The following is a 12,145-nucleotide window of genomic DNA, read 5'->3' as shown; positions in this document are numbered from 1 at the left end:
ATGAAAGGTGTTCTCTTATTCTGGTCCTTAGTTCTCTTATGGTGCTCCCTATGTAAATCCTGTGGCATTGACAAATAATAGCATTTATGACGTATTTGGTTCTGCAGTTAATATGTTCCAAGATATTGTACTTTGTACCATGTTCGTCCTCAAAAGTTGTCGTGTTGTCCAGGGCATGTTTGCACATTGTGCAGGTCCCACATTTCCTAACGCCTTTTGTTTGCTTGGGTAGCCAAGTGGTTGCACTCCCTGTCTCTAATGCTGGAAGTAGAGATGGGCTTAATATGTTCTTAATGGTTCTCGCTCGTTTGAAAATAATCATTGGGTTGTCCTAATGTAGTTCCTGACATGTGGGTCCAATTGTAAAAGGTGCCAATTTCTTTTGAGGATCTTCCTCAGTATTCCATTGTTTTTGCAATATGTGGTAATGAAATTGACTTCTTCCATTTGGTTGTAGGTTTTAGTCTTCGGAGTTAGAGTCTCTATTCTGTTCAATGCTCTGGCCTTCTTTTGTGCCTTAGATATGTTATGGTTGCCATATCACCTAGCTTTAAACCTTCTTGAAAGCAGATGACATTCTTTCTCAAAACTCTCTTGTTCTGAGCAGTTCCGGCGGGCTCTGACATAGTCTTCGCTTGCGATGTTCCTGATAACTGAGTTGTGATGACAGCTGGTTGCAAATAAAGTTGAATTTGCCTCTGTTGTCTTCCTGAAGGTCCTGGTCATCAATTGATTGCCTTTCACATAAATGTTGAGATCTAGGAAATCTATGGTCACTTTACTGGAGTTTCCAATAAATTCTATCCCCATAGAGTTGCTGTTGGCTCTGTTCCTGAGTTGATCCAACCCTTCCTGTTCTCCTTTCCATATAAATAGAACGTTGTCTATGTAGCGGGTTCAAAGCATCACATGTTCTTGGTAGGCTTCATCATTATAGACATGTTTGTCCTCATACATCGCCATTGTCAGATTAGCGAGAGCGGGGGCAAATTTAACCCCCATCGCCACTCCTCTTGTTTGTCGGTAAAATTCTCCATTAAAAATAAACAATTGTTTCGCAAAGTTAGGAGTACCATTTCCTTTAGCATGCTAACTGATTATAATTTGGATGCAGTTTGTTAAGAGAATATGTAATCTTTTTCATGTGACCTTCCAAAATTCAAGTACGCGAATAAAGAGAGCGCAGAGTTCTATGCTATAAGTACCTCAAATAGATTCCTCAAATTTTCATAGAACTTTTGAAAGAGGGCTCCGTTGCCAACACTGCGGACCACTTTGTCCTGCCGGAGAAAGTAGAAGGTCGCCGGCTGCCAAGGAAAGTCCACCAGTGGGTTTCCCACCACCAGAAGCCGACAAAGACGTCCAAAGGACGATAACAGAGTGAAGATCCGAGGTCCAGCCCATGGTGGATCCCGATCGCCAAAGCTATGCAGCACCGACAGGCTGACAGGCCAGTGGACCACTGACCATGACAAACGACATCCAACACCCGTTGCCAGGCCTGCATCCATCACAGCTGAAGCTCCTTCAAGTCGTCAGTCTTTTTTGCGGCACTGAACATTTTGCATCGAAGCCTACCGCATGCCTCATCTTCCCAGGACTTCCACCATTGGGGAAACGATTGATCGTCGAAGAGCACTGCAAAGGTCAAAGCTGCTGTATGACTGCAAGTGTTCTACTTTATCTCGAGGATCTCGACGCCCAGTGGCTCCTTCTTCAATCGGGGTCCTTTCTCAAAGGATACCATTGAAGAACCACTGAAGAAACTCTTCCACCTAAGGTACATTGGGGTGGTTAAACTTGTTGACCAAGAAGCAAGGCTTATTGAGCATTTATTTATTTGTTTTATTCGTATAGCGTGCATACAACCCAGAGGCATTGAGGCGCTGTTACAGGTATAAGACTACTAGTCAAGCTAGTGTCATACAGACATATTTTCATCATACAAAATCAAAGGTAACACTGGTACATTAACCAAGTGCCAATTATCATACATAATAACAAGCAGTAGGGTGGTGTAGCAGGGTCAGATTCCTGGCAATTAGAGGGGAGGCGGAGTTCAGTTTAAGTGAAGAACTGAGTTTTAGCACTTTGCGGAAGATCCAATAGGATTTCTCTGCCCTCAACCTTATGAAGGAGCACATCGATAGCAGGAACAAGTGGATTTATGCACTTCCAGACCGGATCTAAAGGAACAAACATTTCCATCTGCCCTCTCCACAAATATAATCTTGTGCGAATGGTGGAGCACAAAGAAAGCTCTGCGGGAAGCACGCACACTGAGGTCTCCCGACATCAAATCACTGCAGAATTGAATCTCACAAAAGGTAGCCAGTGTCACCTGTTTAGTCAGACTCCAAGAGACAAGTCGTCTATTTTGAAAAGCTCAAGTCCCCAATTTGGTGCTTTTGAGCACCAGATTGGAACTGAAGATTTGATAATTGGGGGAAGAATTGAATTCTCACAGAAAATACTTTTTGTCCTGAATATGGCCTGAACAATGATCAGCTCGATTGCACTCGAGATAGTGCAGCAAGTCTTATAATGGCCGAAACATATGTTGACTTAAAAGGGAGCATTCAACATCCAGTTTCCCAAATCTTGTGCGGAATACCGAAACACTGGTTTCCAAAACTGCATTACGTGTAACTGTCACTACACAATAGAGTAGAAAGCGGAGTGAGGATAGGAATGAATGTAAATTACTTCATTTTTCTCCCTCATCAATTTAATTCATAAGAGAGAGGCACACCTGGAAGTCACTCTCTGCACCCCGGAAAAGTTTTTCTGTGTTTTAGAAATGTTTTTTCTGAACTCATTTAAAAATGATTAATGTATGTGAGAACCTATTTGTATGTATTACTGAATAGAAGGGGTTTGTTTTATATTTTTATTACATAAGTGATCACATGTTTTTAATGTGTTTTTATAACAATTTGGTTTAATAAAATTGTGAATATTGTGAAGGTGTAAAAAATGTGTGAGTTTTTTTGTCCATCTACAAAACTATGAAGTAGATAAACATGTCTCTGTCCTGTTGCACACTTGGGGATATAAGAGAGGGGTAGTCGATCTTGAGGTTGTTTTCTGCTCAACCCTTATGGACTGGGCTTGTTAATTCTTTTATTACAGGTTGCCCAGGAGGGGGGATCCTCACTCAGAAGACTATCTCCATATGAAGCATTATGCCATTGCTTAATGTTAACCTGCCTTATTTCCCTATTTCTATGCTGATACACCTTACTGAATGATTTATATGACATGGTATAATTGCCAGCAGTTGAGGCATTTTAAAGGAATCTAAAGTCTAATAATGAATTGTGTGGTATCCTGTATTACCGCTGGGTTACCACTTGTGCTAATAGCGTTATCGCCACCCGGTCCAGCATTATTAGCTCCGGATCAAGGGTTGGGCGGTATCTGTAATTCCCCATTGGGTCCTTTGGACCCAATGGGGAATGTTTGGTGTCATTAGAGCGCGCTAATATCGTGGCGCTAATTGTGCCCGAAAATGGGAATTTCTCAGGCACGTTTACCCCCAGCTATGAGCTGGGGGTAAACGCACCATACCCCATGTTTGGGTGGACCCTTAAATGCATTGGCAATACCGTTACCGCTGCATTGAAGGGCTCCCGCCCAACTCGTGATTAGGCCCTAAGAGTGGTACCACATAGGATTGTACAGATATGCCATTATAAGTTTATAAGTATCACCAGAGTACAAAGTGTGTTATGTGAATGTGTGTATATATATATATATATATATATATGAATCTATATATATATATATATATGAATATATATATATGAATCTTAATTTTATATAAAGAGCTGTGTTAGCACATAACATAGTGTATGGACATTCCTTTTTGGGGGCTTTAGGACTCGCTGTACTTAAGAAGCAGCCTGCATCACCTCCTAAGAGCTTAAGCCATGGTTGCTCGTCCATAGCTACCATACAGAGAACCTTGACTTGTCATATAGAGGGCAAAAGTACAGATACCCCCTCCAGTCTTAACAGTTTGCCCTTTTTCTGCCCACCTACATGCCTAAGAAGCTCATGAAAATGTTCTTAAACCTACCAAACAAAATGAAAAAACATCCACAGTTTAATTACTGAATAGATTGTAAACCCTTTTTGAAAACTTCCTCACTGCAGATTGAACATATTTAAACATTTAACAAACTAACCCTTTGAGTAAGGGGTTTTCATTTTTTATTTCAATTCGAATACTTTTTATAAATGCTGTGTGCATACTTATTCTCACACCCTCCACACATAAGTAAACACAGTATATCTAAATTCTTCCCTAAAACCCTTATGAGTAGTTACATCTCATTTATTTTACAAACATTATACTATATGTTTTTTGTATCTATAACCTTTCTGTTACTTGTTTCATATGTAAACAGTCATGATCTTCTACACTCCCTCACACTCAAAATAATACCATGGAACCATTTCTGTAACCTACCACTTATAGTAAACACTTGTTCATATTAAAATAAACAGTGTTTTACACAATAAAACAGAAGTAGAATATTGCAGAATGCTGTTTTCTCTTCTAATTTATGTAATTTTCAAAATAAGACCTATTGCATACTGTTTTTAAAATACATCCTAGTCACAATCCATCGTCTACTTTTCATAAAGCACTTATTTCCCTATTCTTCCATTTAAAACTTTTATTTTGCATGTTTATATTCACAAAGCAGCTATAACATATATTTTAAAACATTTGTTCTAACAACATTAAGTAAGTATTCTTTAAACCCTTTGGCAATCTAGCTTGGTGTATGACTATAGAGTCATTACAAACAAGCCAATCTACGCACCCATGTCGTGAAATGTCCACATTCAATGGATGCCACCTCATGAAAAATAATTGCACACGTCTTAAAAGTTTTCTTACTAATATAAACTTGACCAATTTTTAAAATTCATTATTGACATGCTAATTTTCCTACCACCTACACTGTATCTTTGACACATAATCAATGCATACCTATTAAAAACTAGATTTTTGCAGTGTTGATTGTAAGTTACAACCACAGTCACTGCATTGCATATCATGGAATGCTTTACTTCCAAGATCAGAAAAATGTACACTAGACAACCAGTACATCCATGTACTTTAAACCGTCCTCTGTCACTGTTTGCTTCAAATTTTCGATATGAGTAGTGTTGTGCTACTTCATATACGCAAAGATCTTCCAACACTTCAGATTGATTTGGTTAATATGTATTAATCAAGTTGCTTTTCAGATTTCTTTACTGTCAAGTACTACTTCAGTTAACTGCTCAATTTCACTCAAAGACTTCAGTACCCATTTCTAATACTAGCTGGTCCAGGACTTAACCAAAGTACATTAATGCTTCGTCCATGCAGAGGCAAACTAGTTAGCTGGTCTGCATCTTCGTAGCTACCACACTCTCTATGTGAAACGATCTTCAGACCAAAGCTTAGAAGTTTCTGATTAAGACTTTTATCTGCTGTTAAATCTGCCCATACTTCAGCTGCATTGCTCATTTCAGCCTTTGTCATGTATGCTGTAACATAACGAGCAACAGCTGTTGTATTATCAGCAATATACTGTACATCAGTATTTGCATTCCAAAGCTGGGCAATGACAGGATTGTAATCATTAATGAATTTTCATTCCTTATTTCTTTTAAATTACATATATTTCTTGGTGACTTACCCGTAACATGGTGTTAAACAGATGACATCAAACTATTCACTCAACCAACTTGTGTCACAGGCCCTGGAAAGCAAAATCTGCACTGAGTGTAGTACTTGTCTTTACTTTTGTATTTTATCTGACAGTACTTTTCACATGAGTGCCTTTGAAACCTTTCCACCTTATTCAGTAGATCAGCATTCACATGCTGAGCAGCAATGGAACAAGTAACATATTTTTTGATGAACTCCATCACACAGCCATCACAATCCTTACCAAACTGAGGAGCATCTTTAATCCACAGCATCATATGTATATGTGGAGCCCCATGTGACTGTACTCTTTCCTCCTAAAGTAAATGTGCACACTGCCTAATGGACCATTTTCTTTATTACATATAAAGTGTAAAATGGCTAAAAAATCTGTGATGTAAGAACTGCAATACACTTACAGGGTACATGGAACACAATTCTCCTGGTGTCATGTGTTCTATGTTTTCTTTCTCTGCATTAGTTTTACGAATCGACTCAGCAATATCATCCCAACCATACTCAGTGCAACTTAAAGTCACAAACCAAGTTGGAGAGCCCATGTTTCTGATCATGCATCTAACCTCGGGGTATCTCCTCTACCAATATTCTTTAGTTCCTCTCACAGTAGCAAGAATATTCCTATGGGTGCCCTCTAAAACTTCATTTTTTTCTTTCACATGTTGCAGCATCTCACATGCAGAAAGATTTTGAAATCTAGTTCCCGTCTGAAGTATATGAGCAACAGCATAACATAATGTTCAAAATTCACTTTCATAAAATAAGTGAAAAATATATTCAACAGTTGTGCGGAAACCGGAATCTTCACAATACATTCTTGTACAACGATATTCTGAAGCAGAGATTCACACCTTCCAATCATCCAATCTCGCACCGGTACCAGTAGGAAAAAGCATAGGGAAGCGATGAGCTTCTAACTTCTTTTCCCAGACACTGATTGGTGCACCTTTCATTGCTTTTATTTGATACAATTCTAAACTGTCACCCATGACTTCACATGAGTCTAGAGGATGAATAGGGTAATGTTCATACAAATGATTCCCTTCTGCAACAGATAAACTTTGGAACTGATCTTCACTGCCTTTGATTGTTGACTCATCAAGCATACAAATGTCTGGTACAGTCAGACTGCCTTTGTATATATTATTGTGCTCCAATAGAAGCATCAATGTGTTTTTCACTTTTCCAATATCTATAAACTGTTGCAAAGCTCTTATCTTTAGTGGCTTATCTAATGTGTTGGTTCGAGGTTTTTACAAAATTGTTAAGTCTGAGAAGTACAGAGCAACCAGACGTCATAGTAATTCATTGTGGAGGCAATGATTTGGGGAATGTACGAGGTGTGTCCCTTCATTAAATAATGAAACAAGACATGGGAAAACTAGTGGAACTATTTTGTCACATCATCTTTATCTTTTCCAGTTTGAATCAGAGGCATAAATGGAGATGTACCACCAGATTTAATGGTAAAATTGAGAAATCCCAGAAAAATGTTAATAAAGCAGTTTCAGCATTTATGAGAGACAAAAACCAATTATGGATATTGAAAAACAACATACAGTTCTACATGGCAAATTTCTATAGACATGACGGAGTACTGATGAAGGAAATGAGGTGTTCCTTCATAACATCAAAACAGTACTGCAGATGTGCTAAAATACTACACTCAGTGTACCCCAAGATAGTCCTTTTAAGGACTACTTATCATATATAAATACACAAATACAATACAATAAGCACAAATATGTGTTATCATGCACGCAGTTTTTAATCATAACCGCGGTTACAAAACATCGGTTAAAGGGGGGACCCACTTCAGGTTTTATTCTACAATAGAACCTAAAAGTTCAATGCAGTACAACACTACTCATGTACTTATGTAAAATAGCTGAAGATAAAGAAAGCAGAGAATAATAAATAACAGTAAAATGGGCAGGCAAACATTTCACAACCACAAGATATAATACCATAAGTGAGAGTACACGCGCTAAAATACAGTGTTTGTGGCATCTAAAACTAGAGTATGATTGCTCCTCTTTATATTAATTTTGTTAAACTATTTTCTTCAGTTTTTCTTCAAAGTGTCATGAAACCACGCTACTGCCACCTCTGGACATCCTGGTCTGTACGACAACATACCAGAATGACCTTGCATACCCCGCAACATGGCAGACACCGGATCCGCGGTCTAGTTTCTGGGTAGTGCTACTCAGCTAGATAAGCGCCCAACCCCTGTGGTACAGCACCTGTCAACGCTTGCAGTTCTGAGTTCTGGTTGCTGTTCCTAGTGTTCTCCACCTTGGATTCTCTGCCTAATGATTCCTTCCTGTGCATCCTCCCTGGACTGTTCGGGCGCAGCCACACCTGCAGCCTTCCGCGGTACCTCCTGCCTGGACTTCTTGTTTCGCGGTCTTCCCCAGATTGCTTACCTCTTCATTCCTGGGCTTTCTACTACTGCGGTGCCTCCGGACCAGCGCTATTCCTCCCTGGGCTCATTCATCCACAAACTTACGCGCTGACTCTGACCGTCTCCTCTCCTTCCTGGGAACACGGTCTACGCTGTGGACATCTGAATCATCACTGACGAAGTGGCGTCAGAAGAAGCCGCCCTTACCTTCACGAGACTCACACTTCCAAGAAACGCGGGCAGACTGAGTCAACAAAGAAGAAACACTATAAGTCTCCACAGGTGAGCCAACAAGCAGGTTGTGATAGTCATGACAGTGAAAGTTGTGACACAAAGTCTCACATGTATGAAAGTCTGAAAACACACAGCAAAAATAAAAAAGGCTCTCAAAGGCCTACCGTGTCACTAACTAGTGATTTTTCACTATACCTATGCAAATTACTTTAAAAAAGAAACAAAACACTAACACTCCACAATATATAGCCCGGGCAACCACTGCTACACCATATGGCTCTCATATCAGTCCAGTGATGCGTCGTCTGCACTAGCTCCGAGAGAAACAAAGTTTAGCGTTTAAGTCTTCCTGCCTTGTACACCAGGCCTTCTACCAGATGGGTACTGACTTTCTTTGGGATAAGTTCCAATCATATATTCCCTGTTGGACTTTGTGATCAAGTTGTAATCATATGGTTCAGGTCCCCATGTTTCACCTTCAGCGAATGGGTGGCTGGGTCTTCTCGGTGGTCGCTTGTAAACTATGCAACTGTCTCCCACTACAACTGAAGCTGATTGAGAATCATTTGCTTTTCCATCACCTGCTCAAAACTACACTTTTCTGTTAGTCCATGGATAGCTGTGGTTGTACTGTGAACATCCTTGTGCCAAGATGCCTCTGGGTGAACGTGCGCACTACAAATTCTGTTAACATAACATAACATTTGTTTTGAAACTGGGATGAGTGTGCCATCAATACAGAAGGAGGAGAGAATGGAATCAAGGTATTTGATCCGGTGCAGTGAGCTAATGATGAAAAGCTCAGTTTTCTCATCATTTAGGCAGAGGTTGTTGGTGGCCATCCAGTTTTGGATGAAGCTTTTTTAGTGGCATCAGTAACGTAATCACCAGAGAGTGGGACGAGAATTTGAGTGTCGTCCGCGAAGTTGGTATAAATGATGTTGCTGGCATCCAGTATGTCAAAGAAACGGTTTGTATAGGTATTAAAGAGGGTAGGCGAGTGGCAGGACCCTTGAAGTACACCTAATGCAGATGGGATGGCGTTGGCTGCCGAGTCCCCCATGGCCACTCAAGTGGCCCTACCACTAAGAAAGAATTTAGTCCAGTCTGTGGCTTCACGTGGGAAGTGGAAGTGCTGGATGAGGTGCTGGCAATGGCTGTTGTGATCGACCAGGTTGAAGGCCAGAGAGATCGAGCAGTAGGATGATGGCTAGGTTGCCAGGATACCTGATAGTATCCATCTGTATTTTTAAATCTTATAACATGGTTTCTGTGCTGTGTTTAGGGTGGAAACCAGATTGTCTTATGCTTAGCAGGTGGTTATTTTCTAGGAATATCTGGACTTGGGCATAGCCTAGACGGTCCAGGATTTTTTGTAAAAATGGGACAGATGTGATGGGGCAGTAGTTTGTTGGTATTGCGGGGTCAAGGGTAGGCTTTATTAGTAGAGGTGTGATCCCGGCTATTTTGATTGAGGAGGGCAGTGTACTGGTTGCGAATGAAGCATTGGCGAATTCAGTAGTCATGGGCGCAAGTGATTTTTAGCAGAGCTTCACAATTTTTTGCTGGGCTGGAGTCGCCTTTACAAGTGGATGTCTTGAGGGCTCTGAGGTTGTTGCTACTTGCACCGGTGTAACTCGAGAGAAAGTGAATAGGGTGATATTTGGAGAGGGAGTCTCTTTTGGGTGACTGATTAAATTTAGTAGCAGAGGTTATTGGCAGGAATCGCCTTTTGCCATTGATTTTCATCATAAGGGAATCAATTTTGTGATAGAGTGCATCATGAATCGTGGTGCACCAGGCTTTGTCATCACGAGTATTGGTGATAGGGGCGATGGGAGTTTCCAGATTCACTTTGAAGACTTGCAAACTTGACTTTCCCCGGTATACTCTCCTGCCAGGGCTTTTCTCATGTGATTCACTTTATACACTTGCAAACTGTACTTTGTCTCGCATTCACCTTGTTGTATATTTCTCACATTCACATTATAAAAGAGGCATAGGGTCACAAATTCCCTTTCTTTCACTTTGCTTGCCCTTTTTTGTCCTTGATAATGTTTCTGGAGTGCCCCGGTGTCCCCTTCTTGGGACTCACTGGCTTTCCTTGGTGTACTTCAGGTCTTCCGCAGTAAATGGGTTGCAGCACTCCAGGGTCCTGTCTCTGCTGCACAGTCTCACTGGCTTCATTCAGCTGCTCCTGCATCTGCTGCAGGTCCTGCCTTGCTGTGGAGCCCTTCTCAGTGTTCAGGCGGCTTCAGTGCTGTTGCTCAATTCCCGTGGTCACCAGAGAGACTTCTTTCTTCTTCCTGTCGCGGCTCTGACACAGCGAACCGGCATTTGCAGACTTCCTTCCTTTTGCATTCGTCTGGGCCTGCTGACTCTGCGGTCTTTGTTGTGGCACAATACTCCCTCGTTCCGCACTGAGAGGTCAAAGCTTTCCCAGGCAGCGTCTCCTTTTGCCATCCTGGCTGGTATTTTTAAATGTCCCAACATTTATCATAGGTTTTCAAACATTAGAGCATATGATGTGCTTCACGCACTCATTGATCTTCATTACTTGTCCAGCCTCCTCGTCCCAGTATTTCTATGCATATGGGATTAATAGGTAGCTCTTGGAGGCTTATTCATGGGATACACTTTAAACTGTCATTAGTAGAGTTGGTGGAGATTTAAGGGGAACAATCACAGTAAGCCATAAAAGCTTCAGGTATGGAGGTGACTTCCCTAAAAGGGAAAGGGGAGTTTGTGCTTTTACCTGATGATGCAGTGCCATCCCCCTGAGGGTTGCATCCCGCCATGTGGTTCTGCCTCATATAGCCACCCCCAGCCAGGATCAGCCAGTGGCTGCCATCCCCTGGCCACATGGGGAGAGGTTAACCCCGGGAAAGAAGTGATGACACTGTCAGATTAATCACAATACATATAAAACGCTTATCGAACATGTGCATTTTATAACTTTATACCAAACACTCATGCTGTACTTATACGCCATACACTCACATGCCAAACACTAATACACCAAGCACTTATTCGCCTTATAACCCAAAGTCTAACAACACACACTCTTAAGGCACACACTTCTATGACAGATACTCCTAACACAAACCCTCCAGCGATACACACATTTTACACACATGCTCCTACAACACGTGCTCCTACAGCACATGCTCGCATAACACCTTATCTAAAGACACACACTCTTATCATACAATGTTATGACAAATGCTCCTACAGCACACACTCCTATAACACACCTCCCTCAACACATGCTCTTATGACACATGCTCTTATAACACAGAAATGTACAAAACATGCACTTAAGATGCATACACTTACACCGCAGGCTGTTATGCAACATGCTCTTATGCCTCACACACACAACTACATGCTCGTATAACACTCGCTGGTATTACGACAAACACTGAAAATCAATACTCACGTAACCTTAAAAGAAAGTTGACATTATTTGAACATTTTTGTTTTGCACAAAAGTCAAGGTTAAACCATCAAGATGTTAAAGTCTACAAACATCAGAAATAATAATGTTAAGGTGACAGCATAATAAATGTTATCAATAAATTAAACACAATATTGGCACACTGAAAAAATCAATATATGCAATGTATATTTTATTGGTTGCAATTGTATTCAAGTATTTACTCGTCCCTTGCTAGCTGGCTTGTGGTTTTCTCCAGAACATTAGTTATGAATTTTAAAATCTATGCTGCAAAATTTGGTGAGCAGAAACCGGCCCCCATACTTATACTGTTTAC

Source organism: Ambystoma mexicanum, chromosome 1p (genome assembly GCF_040938575.1).
Source record: "Ambystoma mexicanum isolate Mex_15411 chromosome 1p, UKY_AmexF1_1, whole genome shotgun sequence".
Taxonomy (NCBI): Eukaryota; Metazoa; Chordata; class Amphibia; order Caudata; family Ambystomatidae; genus Ambystoma; species Ambystoma mexicanum.
Note: the sequence above shows the minus strand (reverse complement) of the source record.